Genomic DNA, 11,266 nt, shown 5'->3' on the forward strand with positions numbered 1-11,266 from the left:
CTCCCCCACCCCCTGCACCCCCCCCTCCCCTGCACCCCCTCCCCCCTGTCCTATCCCCCCACACGCCCCCACCCCCCCAGGAGCTCTTGAACCCACCTCTCCATGTTCCCACCCCCATGTCTCACCCCAGCCACCCTCTCACTCTTCCTGACCATGCTTAGCCCATTCCCTGCCTCCAGTCTTGCCCCTCACCCCATCCTGTCTCCCAGCTGGGGCTATGGAGGTCTTCCCAAGGGCAGCCCTGACCACATCGCTCCCTGGGAATCCCACCCGTGGCCCCGCTTCCTTCCTGGCTGAGTCTACTTCATCTGGCACCATGGCCTTTGTCCTCAGAGCTCTGGCCACTTCTCCCTCCAGCCCTTTGTAAAGGCTCCTCCTCACCAGCATTGCCTGCCTTCCTTCCTTCCTTCCGTCCTTCCTTCCTTCCCTCATGTGACAACTCTGGTTTGTCCACTGGGATTCGTAGAGAGCAGATCTTCCAAGGAAGACATTCCCAGAGGACTCACTGTGGCCTCAGGGGCCATGGCTCTGTCCATCCTGGACTGACCCCTCAGTGCATGTCACCCAGGATGGGGCATACCACTGCTTTTCCAGGGCCTGGCATACAGTAGGCGCTTGCTGAGTGCCCTTGACTGAGTGCCCTTTGAGGCTTCGGGGTGTGGCTGACGTGGGGCTGATGTGGGGCTGACGTGGGGCTGACGTGGGGCTGAGCGGGCAGCAGCCCCAGGCTGTGCTCTCCGTGCTGCTGGGAGCTCGCCCTTGTGGGCTGAGCCCTCTGTGGCCCTCAGGCAGTCCTGCCTCAGATCTCCTTTGGGAGCAGGGAAGCCCACTTGCTGGGCCCCCTCTAGGAGCATCCTGGCGGGATTTGGGGGTCCTCTGTCTTCACGGAGCCCCTCCCTGCTGCCCCTGGCGGAGCCCTTGCCCACATGCAGATGCAGAGCCCACGGAGGCCAGAAGGCCTCCCCTCCGACAGGGCAGGGCTGGGTCACAGGCCCCCAGACACCCCTGCTCGGCCCAGAGGAGCCACAGAGTGGCTTCAGGGCCGCGGAGCGCCCCAACCCTGGCTGAGGCTGCTCATCACAGAATCGCAGCCCATAAATGGGCAGGGCTGGAGACGTTTGTCACAGGGTGGTGGGGCTCCAGTGGCAGCCACCCCAGGGCCCCAACCCAGACAGGAAACAAGTCATCAGAAAGTGCACAAACCATTGTTCTCCGGGGAGCCCCACCCCTCCCTGGGGCTGAAGATTTCAGCCTCTGCCCAGAGCAGCAGGAAACCTGGGAAGGGCACGAGGCGGGCCTGATCCCAAGGTGTGCCTCCCCAGGGTGGGGACCCCTCCGTGACCTCGGGGGCCGAGGTCACTCCTGCAGAAAGAGGGAGTGGGGAACGTCGCCTCTGAGATGCAGTACAGAGCTTCGTGGGCCTAAAGATTCCAGAAGGCTGCTCTACACGATGGGTTATTACCATTTTTACTGAGGTGAAATCCACACAATGTGAAATGTTTGGTGGCGTTTAGTACTTTCCAGTGTTGTGCAGCCAGATGGCTTCCTTGTGCAGACACAGGACCCTCACTCACGCCCCCAGGGCACCATCACTGTCCCAGGGCAGGACTGTGAGAGGGGGTGGCAGCAAGGGCCCCCCTGGGTGCCAGCTCCGGATGGGCTTCTTCAGCGCCCCCGCAGGGGCCTCCTGACAGCAGGGACCCAGGGCTCAGGCGGCGCAGGGGCCCGACACCGTGGCACCATGAGAGGCTGGAGGAAGGGCCCCTCCGGGCCAGGCAGGGAGAGGGGTAGGCTGGGGCCTGAGGGATGCCAGGGAGTCCCTGGAGAGCCCAGGACAGGCCGGCAGCAGGGCGCGGGGCCCCTCATTCCTGGGGCTGCGGGTGCAGCACCCCGGCTGACACATAGCACCTTCTGCTCCCTGCCGAATGATGCTATTCATTTTCGGGAGAGGAACAGAGCTTTGGGGGGAATAGAAATGAGAATCTGGCGCTGTGGCGGGAAGGACTGAGCGCAGCCCGCCAGATTTCTCACAGAATCTCAGCAGAGTGGAGTCACCGACCTGACCCCCACATTCCTGTGCTTTCCCTGATCTTGTTTCCAGCCCCGAAGAGTGGGTGTTAATTCCTGTTTTCATCTTCAGCTTCCCCTCTGCCCCTTGGTACGAGGGGTGTATGTTAGTGTCTGTCAATTTGCCATCCCAGGGCTACGTTTTCTGGGAAGATCTGTGCTTCTGTATTTATTACATTCTCTGTAGATGTGGAAGCTATGCCTTTTTTAAAATGAGGGCTCTGAAGATGGAAATAAATACACGCAGAACATATATTCTCGGCTCAATATGCCAGGTGCTGTGCCTTTGCCGTTTCTGTTTCCTGAAACGCGAGAGGCAGGCATCAGTAGCCCCACGGAGGGGGTGTGGGGAGAGCGAGCCTCCTTGCCGTGGGTCACACGCGGAGCAGGGTTGAAATGGGGAGACTGACCCTGTGACCACAAGGCCTCCGGAGCCGGAATCTCATTTCGTAATGAGGAGGCTGTAGCTCCGAAGGTCGTCCGGGAGCGGCCGGAGTGGACCTGCAGCCCCGCGTGGGGTCAGGAGGCTCTCTGCAGAAGCCCTGGCCTGCCGTCAGCCGCCTCCTGGCCCCTCTCCTCCATCTGTGCGGATTCTCTCACATGACCCCTAGCTTAAGCCAGGGAAAGATAATTTTTCCTTGGAGCACATGGAATGTGGTTTATGGTTGCTGCAGAGAGTGCTCTCCGAGAGACTCTAAATTACGGTGCTCTCTGAAACATGCATGCATGAATAATAGATCCAGCCCAGATGCAAAGCGCCTCGTGTGCAATTTCTCAAGATGCCTCAAGAGCTTCTCAAGGGGGCTTGCCGAGGTCACAGCCTACTTGAGCTATTCCGGGCCGGGAGAAGCAGGACTCTGCAGGTGGAGATGAAATGCTGGCAAGGAAGAGCTATTCCTCACCAGTGTCAGCCCCACACTGGACCTGGCCGGGGGGCTGGAAAGCGGACAGGAGCTGATGCTGGTCCTGTTCCTCCTCCTGGAGCAGGAGGCTTTGCATGTATTGCGTCTTTAATCCGTGCAGGTCAGCAGCGTGGGCAGGTCCCCGTCACAGGGCGGGCGGGGGACCGAAACCCCCGTGGTCCTCCTGCCCCAGACATCCATAGCAGCGCACCTGAGAACCGGGCTGTATGACCTTGACCCTGACTGCCTTCCCAGACAGCTGGAACCTCACACTAGTCCCATGCTGGGCTCAGCGACCTTGAGCATGTCACTGCCGTGTCTGGAGCACAGAGCCCTCGACTCACAAGCGTGCACGTGGACCAGCCGCCCACGGCGCCTCACCACGCCATCCTGGGTCAGACGCAGCACACAATAACTGAAGCACGAAGGCCCATGGGGGTGCTCCAGCCCCCAGTTCCACAGGGGGCTCCGGAAGCCCCTCCCTCATCCCATTCTCGCGGATGCGCGGCTGGCTGGCGTGCTGTCACGGGCCCACGGCCGCCAGGATTCTTCGCTGTAGACTCCAGTTCCGCAACGGCTCTGCGAGGAAATGGGACTGGAGCTGTCTTTCCAGAGCTGTGTACCAGCAGCCGCGCGGCCGCATGCATTCAAGCGTCACAGGGAGGGAGAGTCCCAAGGACGTCCCCGGCCTGCCACGGAGCCCACACGCATGTGACCTTGCATGCACAGGGCTTGCAGACGTGATGACGTTACGGATCCTGAAATGGGGATGGCCCTCAGCTGGCGGGTCCCTCTAAGGGGAGGTGGGAGGGACAGAGGAAGCTTGCGACGAGCAGGGAGTGGAGGGACGTGGGGCCGCGAGCCCAGGGCGGCCGGCACAACATAGCAACCTCTGATTCCCCAGCACACTCACTCCACAGGAGTGACACCCTAACCATGCAGCCTCACTAGTGCGGGCGCCCTCTCCTCGGGCACCCTCCCCCTGCAGCGCTGAGCTCCTCCACATCCCTGCTGCCCAGGGCAGGTCCCCACAGCCAGCTGTGAGCACACCAGGTAGCCATCCCAGCCCCTCAGTGGGCACCGAGGCAGCCCTGCCCGCTCTGCCTCTGCGTCTCACACCGTCTCCCTGAGCGTCTCCAAGGCTGGCCGGCCGCCGGGCGTCTGCGTGCTCGGCAGGGCTGGCCCGCGGTGGCGCACCCCCACATGACCTCCCTCCCTCCGGCGCTGACCAGGTGGGACAGGAGCCCCCCGCGGACCTGCCTCGGGTGGGAGGAGGTCTCGGCCCAGCTCTCTGAGCACAGGGGGACTGTTGTCCGCACGGCCGGGCTTGAGGCCTGACTTCGCCCGGGGCTCCTGGCATTCCTCTGCAGGCCCGCGGCGTCGGGCAGCAGGCTCTCGGTTGCGCCAGGCTGCCGCACCCCTGGCTCTCCCTCCTTCCCCAAATCAGAACAGCTCAGGAAACAACCACTGTTGCTGATACCCCAGTCAAGGCCCCAGGGTCGCCCGTAGGCAGACGGATCGGGGTCACTGGCTGGTGTGGGAAGGGACTCACGGGCCACGAGGAATGGCACGTGTCTCAGTGACCAGGAGGGAGGTGTGACAGGTGGTGGGGTGGGTTCCATCCCTGTGGGAGGGATCAGGGGCTTATTCTGGATTGCCAGCAGGAGTGGGGTAATTCTCTGTTTGGGGATTTCCTGACCCTTAGCCAGGAGGCAGGAAGAAGGAGCTGGGAGAAAGCCTTCCTCGCTGGAGAAGCCTCGGTCACTCCCAGGAACCGGGGGGGCGGCGGTCCCGTGCAATCCCTGCGGGGGCTGTGGTTCTCCGCGCTCAGACAGGCTCACAGGGGCGGCTGGGCTGGACGTGCCCTGTTTCAGCCTCTGGCGTGGCAGCTGTGTGCAATGCTTCTGCTGCCCAGGAGAAGGCGGGACCCGGCCGGGAGCAGCTGGTGTGGCTGGGCCGTCTCTGCTCCCGAGGACTTATATAGTACCCCTGGCCATCTTCCTGGGGACACGCCGGGCCCTCCCTTGGTTTAGCTGCAAAGCTCATTTTGAAGAATGCAGTCCACGTGCTTGCTATTCACCCCAAAGGGCAGGAAGCCTCCACAGGCCTGCTAAACTCAGAATAAACTTCAAGTAGCTTTAATTTTTAGGGCAAGTCAGTACTAAGTCAGGGTTAAATCACAGGCATATGTCTCACGATTAAACAACACTATGAGCAAAGCAGTCACCAGTCTTGAAAATTCAGAAAGATACACCAGGAAAGGTTGGTTTGTTAGCAAACCTGTTTCAGTGAGAAAGAAAGAGAGAGAAATATATATATACATAACGCGTATTAATTTTTGAGGTAACGCCTTCAAAAGAAAGGTTTAGCTGCAGAAATTGCTAAATTAAAATATTTTCTGTACTGTTAAGAGGGTGAATCCTACTACTGATTATGTGGTATTTACCTGCATCTCATGCAGTTCAAGCACAGCCAGCGGTCATAGTTGGAAGATGTTACCTCTTAAGACTCCCTTAAATGCAGATTGTTTTATATGAGCCCGGGGAATAAGAGATTTTTGTAACAATTTTTCTTTTGCTTAAATTTGTAAGACTTCATAGGATGTATATGAAGCTTCGCGCACATTTTTAGAAAACCCTGGAATAAAAGCTACAGGATCCGTGTGAATGCATCCCCATCCTGTCTGATGCTCACTCATCCTTTCACCGTTAACGGGCCCATAATGGTGCCCAGCACCTGGGGTTGGAGTCCCCTGGCACCGGGCTGAGGGGCAGGCCTATGCACGGCGGTGCCCATGGTCCCAGCACCGCACAGAGCAGGAGTTTCTGGGTGGGTGTCATCCCGAGACACAGCTGAGCGACGCTCACGTGGAGGCCTGGAGACAGGTCACCCTGACCTGCCCCCCTGGGATGCTCTAGCACAGGGTGTCTCCGCCGTTTTGCAGCGGCAGCTCGAGACTCAGAAAGTGGCCGTAGACTCACAGCCAAAGCCTTTGTGGGGGTGTGGAAGGGGCCTCTGATGGAAGCTGGCCTTGGCGCTCACTGGCCCCCAGGCACACAGGACTGGGCCCCTGGCGCAGTGAGGCTGGGCGGGCTGTGGCCAGGGACAGACGGTGCCCTCTGGCCCAGCATTCATCGCTACCGCTCACCATCGCAGCTCCAGGCTAGGGACGCCCGGGGGTCCCCCTCACCGACCTCTGCCCACCGTCCCTGCAAGCCTGCCCCGAGGGCACAGTGTCCAGGAGGAGAACAGAGATGTCCCCACCGGAGCAGGGAGAAAACTCGCCCTCCCCTGCCTTTTGTTCAATTCAGGCCCCCAAGGACTGGGTGCCACCCACCCACACTGGTGGGCGAGTCTTCTCTATGCAGCTCGCCAATTAAAATGCTAATGCCTTCCGAAAACAGCCTCCCAGAAACACCCAGAAATATGTCTCACTAGCCCTTCGCGGCGTACCTTAGCCCTTCAGGTCGGCACGGAGAGCTAGCCTGCCCTGGGACTTGTTTCGTTAAATTGAAGTATAATTCACATGCCTTGCTGGAGGTCTTTAAATCTAGACTGGGAGAGGATCTCCTTTCTTCGGTGGTGGAGATGTAAATGTGGGAGCAGGACGTGGTCAGGGGCCATAGCGACAGCCTCTCAGACACCGAGGGATGGAGGAGCCTGTGCGGGACAGGTGCCCCCCAGGGCTCCCACCCCAGCCTGGCTCCACCCTGCCCTTCCTACAGCCACAGAAGCCCACTTCCCAGCTAATCAAGCTTAAACTGGATTTTTGTCACTTGCAAAGTTTCTGTAAATCCTCAGATGTGGCCTTTATTATATTTTATTAACAGAAATCCTGACAACCGTGATCTCTGCCCCGACTCACGGGTGATCGTGTCAAACACACCATCCTCCGCTTGGGACACTCTCCCTCTGTCTCTGTCTCTGTGGTTGTCATTCCTCCTTCCCTTTGAGACTTCTTCTTAATGAAGCCCATTCTGACCACCTTTGCTGGGTCCCCCGTTCTCCCGCCCGTATGTTTATATCACTGCAAGATGCTCATTTCCATCAGATCACTTATTGCAAATTTCAATGACATTATTTGTTTGCATGATTGTCGTCTGTCTCTCTACATTGTTTAGGATAATCTCAGCTGTGTGAGTAAGGGAACACTCACAGCCACTGAGGCTTAATAAAACAGAAGTTTATTTATATCTCAAATAATGTGCGTTGAGAGAGGAGCGGAGTAGGACTAAGGTGATAGCCCCACGAACATCCAGGACTCTGAGGTCCCCACGTGGGATTTATAACTCACACTTGAAGGAGGCTGCTTGAGCCCTGCCATTGTACTCACATTCCAGTCAGCAGAAAGGAGGAAGGGGCCGACACATTTATGTCCTCTCCCTGAAAACAGTGCTTTCTGGAATTTCAACACAGTCCTTCTGTGTTGGGGCTTATTCACATGGCCACTCAGTACCAAGAAAGCAGGAAAATATAAACTTGATTTCAGATGGCTGTGTGTCCAGCTAAGAATTTGAAGTTTTACAATTAAGCAAGAAGGGGAAAAAGGATATTGGGCAAAACAAAACAAAAACAAGGTCTCTGACCATCTCCACGAGGAGACAGTAAGATCCGAAGGAAGGCCCCGTGTCTGCTCATCAACACACACCTCGCCCCGAGCACGGAGTTGGCACCCAAGAGAGACCTGTGTTCCCTAAATGAACCCCTGCCCAACGTGAAGCCTGACGTAGGCTGCTCAGAGAATGGGGCAGTCGCTCAATCTTGGAAAAGCTTGTCTTTGCTGTGTTGTGTTAAGTGTGTAATCAACAAGCCCCCAGACTAAGAACATGAGAAAATAATGATGATTCTCGTAATTTATGTGCAACTTTGAGTCCAGCTATTGTTCCCTCCGCGCCCCTTCCAGAAAAACCTGTCTCTCTTCCCCCTTCCCATCAAAGTTTAGCTCGCCCAGCAAGCTTCACTGCCCCGAGTGTGCGTCCCCCACCGCTTTGAGCCTCAGCCTCTGCCCCGTGTGCTTACAGACACTCGAGACGGTGTGTCCAGGTCGGAGACAAGAACTGCTCTTGGCCCGATGTCCCTCGGCCCCCTGCAGCCGTTCCTGGGTGGTCCGCGCCTGCACCGGGGTGCTGTCTCTCAGCCAGCATGACCGCCCTGCAGCTCTGCGCACCACTGGGACCCTCCATGTCCTGATTCCGGGGACAGTTCTGAGCTGTTTTCTTGCTTGACCCTGCCCAGCCTTCGAACCCACTGATCTCCTACTTCTCCCCGTTCTTTGCCTCTGGTTTCTGCGAAGCCAGCCTTCCGGATTCCTCCTACCTTGCTGGGCACATCTCCTCCGTGGCCTCTGTGGGGCCCCCTGCCTGCTCCTGCCTCGAGTGCACAGAGCCTCCCTGGGTGCCACCCCCATCCTTCTGTGCACGTTCCAGACAATTGTCCGGGAAGGTCTCATCAAAGGCTGAAGCACCACATCAACACCCTGTCCCCCAGCCACCCTCCCACTCACACAGCCCAGATGCAGGGGCAAGTCCCACTAGGTGACCATCTAGGCTTCCCTGAGGACCTAGAACTCGGTGTATCCCACACTGAAATTCCTCAAAGTCTCCCTCTCTCAAACATTCCCATCTCTCCCGAGCCCTCCTTTAGTAAGAGGCCTGTCAGTCCAAATGTCGACGATAGCTGTCTTTCTTTGTGTTCTCCCCTCACACCAGCCAAGTGCCAGTTCTGCTGGTTTTCTTGCTCTGCCTCCCCTCGTCCAGCCTATGGGCACTGACCCACCATCCCAGGCCTCCACCACCCCAGCCCACCACATCCCTCCCTCCATCTGACGGTGTGGCTCCAAGGCTGGAAGCCACCTATTCCCCCAGAATCCAGCATCAGGGGCAAAGGGCACGTAACCCACCCACTGTCCCAAACCCAATCCCATGACTATCTGGACCCCTGAGATCCCCTGGTGCTTCCTGGAGCATGGTGCTCCCGCCCCAGCCCATTAGGGCCTCCCCACGGTCCCTCCATCAGGCGCGGCTCACTCACACCCCACCGTGAGGCTCTCTTGGCTCTTTCATTGCAGGGCTGGCTGTAAATTTAACTGAGTACTTGTGGGAACATGAGGGTGTCTGTCTTACCCACAGGGCTGCACAGGGTGACGGGACAGGAGTCAGAGCAGAGATCACACCTGTTGTCCCCAGGTCTGCAGGGCACCGGGTCAGTGGGGACCACCCCCAGCAGCATGCTCCCTGCTGCCCCAGCCCTTCTCCTGGGCGACCCTGCTGCTGTCCGCCTATCTGCGTGCTCTTCAGACCGCGCGGGGTCAGGGGCAGGCCCTCGGCTCAAGCCTGGGGACTCTGCCAGCTGGGAGTCAACACGGACAGGGATACATGCCGGACGGCACGCTTCTGTTCAGGCCGGTACACTCTCCCATGGACGACAGTTTTTCTGCAAACTTGGGCAGCGTCCACTGCCATGAGACAAGTGATATATCCACATGTTCACACAAAAGGAGAGCTGGGGACTCACTTTTTATTAGTCATTTTGGAAAAGATGAGGCTACCATTTGAGTTTTTAAAAAACTCCAGCAGGAAGCCATTGGAAGATCTGAGAAGGCTAGCGCCCTGGCCGCACTGAGGGCCGAGCACCTCGGCCTCCACAGGCCACTGTGTGTCCCTCAGTCACCCCCCTGCCGGCCTCCACCAGTCCCTGACACCTCGGCTAGTTTCCCAGGCCCCCAACGCCCCTTCTGACCTCGTCCCAGAGCCGATCCACCTGAACCGCAGGTCCGCCCCTCAAGACAGACCAGCTCCTAACTCCCCAGCCCCACATTACCTGCAGGGGAAAGACCCGCTTTGCAGCTTCTCTTTGGGGCGCTCCTGATTCCGACCTCGTGTTGTCCTCCTGCCCAGGCGCACGCTGACCCGGAGCTCGCCCGCGCCCCATGCACTCGCACACCCGCACCCCACCTCCTGGCCTCCAGTCTTCCCACTCCATCAGCCCTGCTGCTGTAGCAGATTACCACACAGCGCCTGAAACAACACAAATGTATTATCTCATAGCTCTCTGCGAGGGAGAAGTCCGGATCAGTCTTCCTGGGCTAACACGGAGGGAGCACCTTCCTCACCGAGGCTCCAGGAGAGACCCCGTTTCTTGCCTCTTCGGCTTCTGGAGGCACCTGCATCCTTGGCTCATGGCCCTCCTCCATCCTCCCCATGCCATTCTCCCTCTGACTCCCACCCCTGACTCTGTCCTCATGCCCCCCTGACCTCCCGCTTCCCCCTCTCCCTCGTAGGGACCCTGCGGTGACGCTGGGCCACCCGGACCATCCAGGCCATCTCCCGTCTCAAGGTTCACACCTAACCCTGTGTTCAGAGCCCCCCTTGTCACACAAAGTAGCAGCATTGGGATGTGGATGTCCGGGGGGTGAGGTCATTACTCTCGGACCCCGTATCACTCTGTCTCCAAGTGGAGTTGCTCCTTCTCAGCGCCCCAGAGCACTCTCTGCCCACCAGCTCTGCTCCCGCGGCGCGATCGACGTGACCTTCAATAGGACAGAGAAGGAGAAATTCTTCTCTGTGTCCAAGTAATACCTAGCTTTGTGCTGGCACAGGATAAATTCTCCGACGTCTGCCAGGTACCGCCGCTCGCCGAGCCATCCTAGCAGATCTTTCCCAGGACCTGCGCCATGCCTGAGCATCTTCTCTGCCTCCAGGAAGAACTGGCCTAACAAGCTGGTCGTTTGCGTTATTGTTTACAAGATGCTTCATGCACAAAGACCTCCTTCCAGTGTGGGAAATAAAGCAGGGGCACACATTTAAAAGTGTATAGTAGCAGGTGATGTGGGTCCTAAGAAAGACTCCGAGGCCGAGAAAGACAAGGACAGAAAGATGTCTTGGGTGGGTGAGCAAGGATGAAGGAGCGCAGACCCAGCCGGGCCTCTCCCGGGAGTGTGAGGAGAGCGGGGCGGGGCGGGAGTGTCCATCAGGGAAGGAGCAGTGGGGGCAGGGCTGGAGGAAAAGGGCTGTAAGGTCCCAGCAGGGAAATCAGAGGAGACGCCTCGCTCATTTGCACGCATTCAGACTTTCATGTGCAAGCAAACTTGGATTATACACATACCTTATATGTATGCTGTGTTTGTGTGTGTTGTGTGTGTGCATGTACAAATGTGTGTTGTGTGTGCGCATGAATGTGTGTGTTGTGTGTTTGTGTGTTGTGTGTGTGCACATACAAATGTGTGTTGTGTGTGCACAAATATGTGTGCTGTGTGTTTGTGTGTGTTGTGTGTGTGCACGAATGTGTGTGCTGTGTGT

This window comes from Neomonachus schauinslandi, chromosome 10 (genome assembly GCF_002201575.2).
Source record: "Neomonachus schauinslandi chromosome 10, ASM220157v2, whole genome shotgun sequence".
In the NCBI taxonomy this organism is placed as follows: Eukaryota; Metazoa; Chordata; class Mammalia; order Carnivora; family Phocidae; genus Neomonachus; species Neomonachus schauinslandi.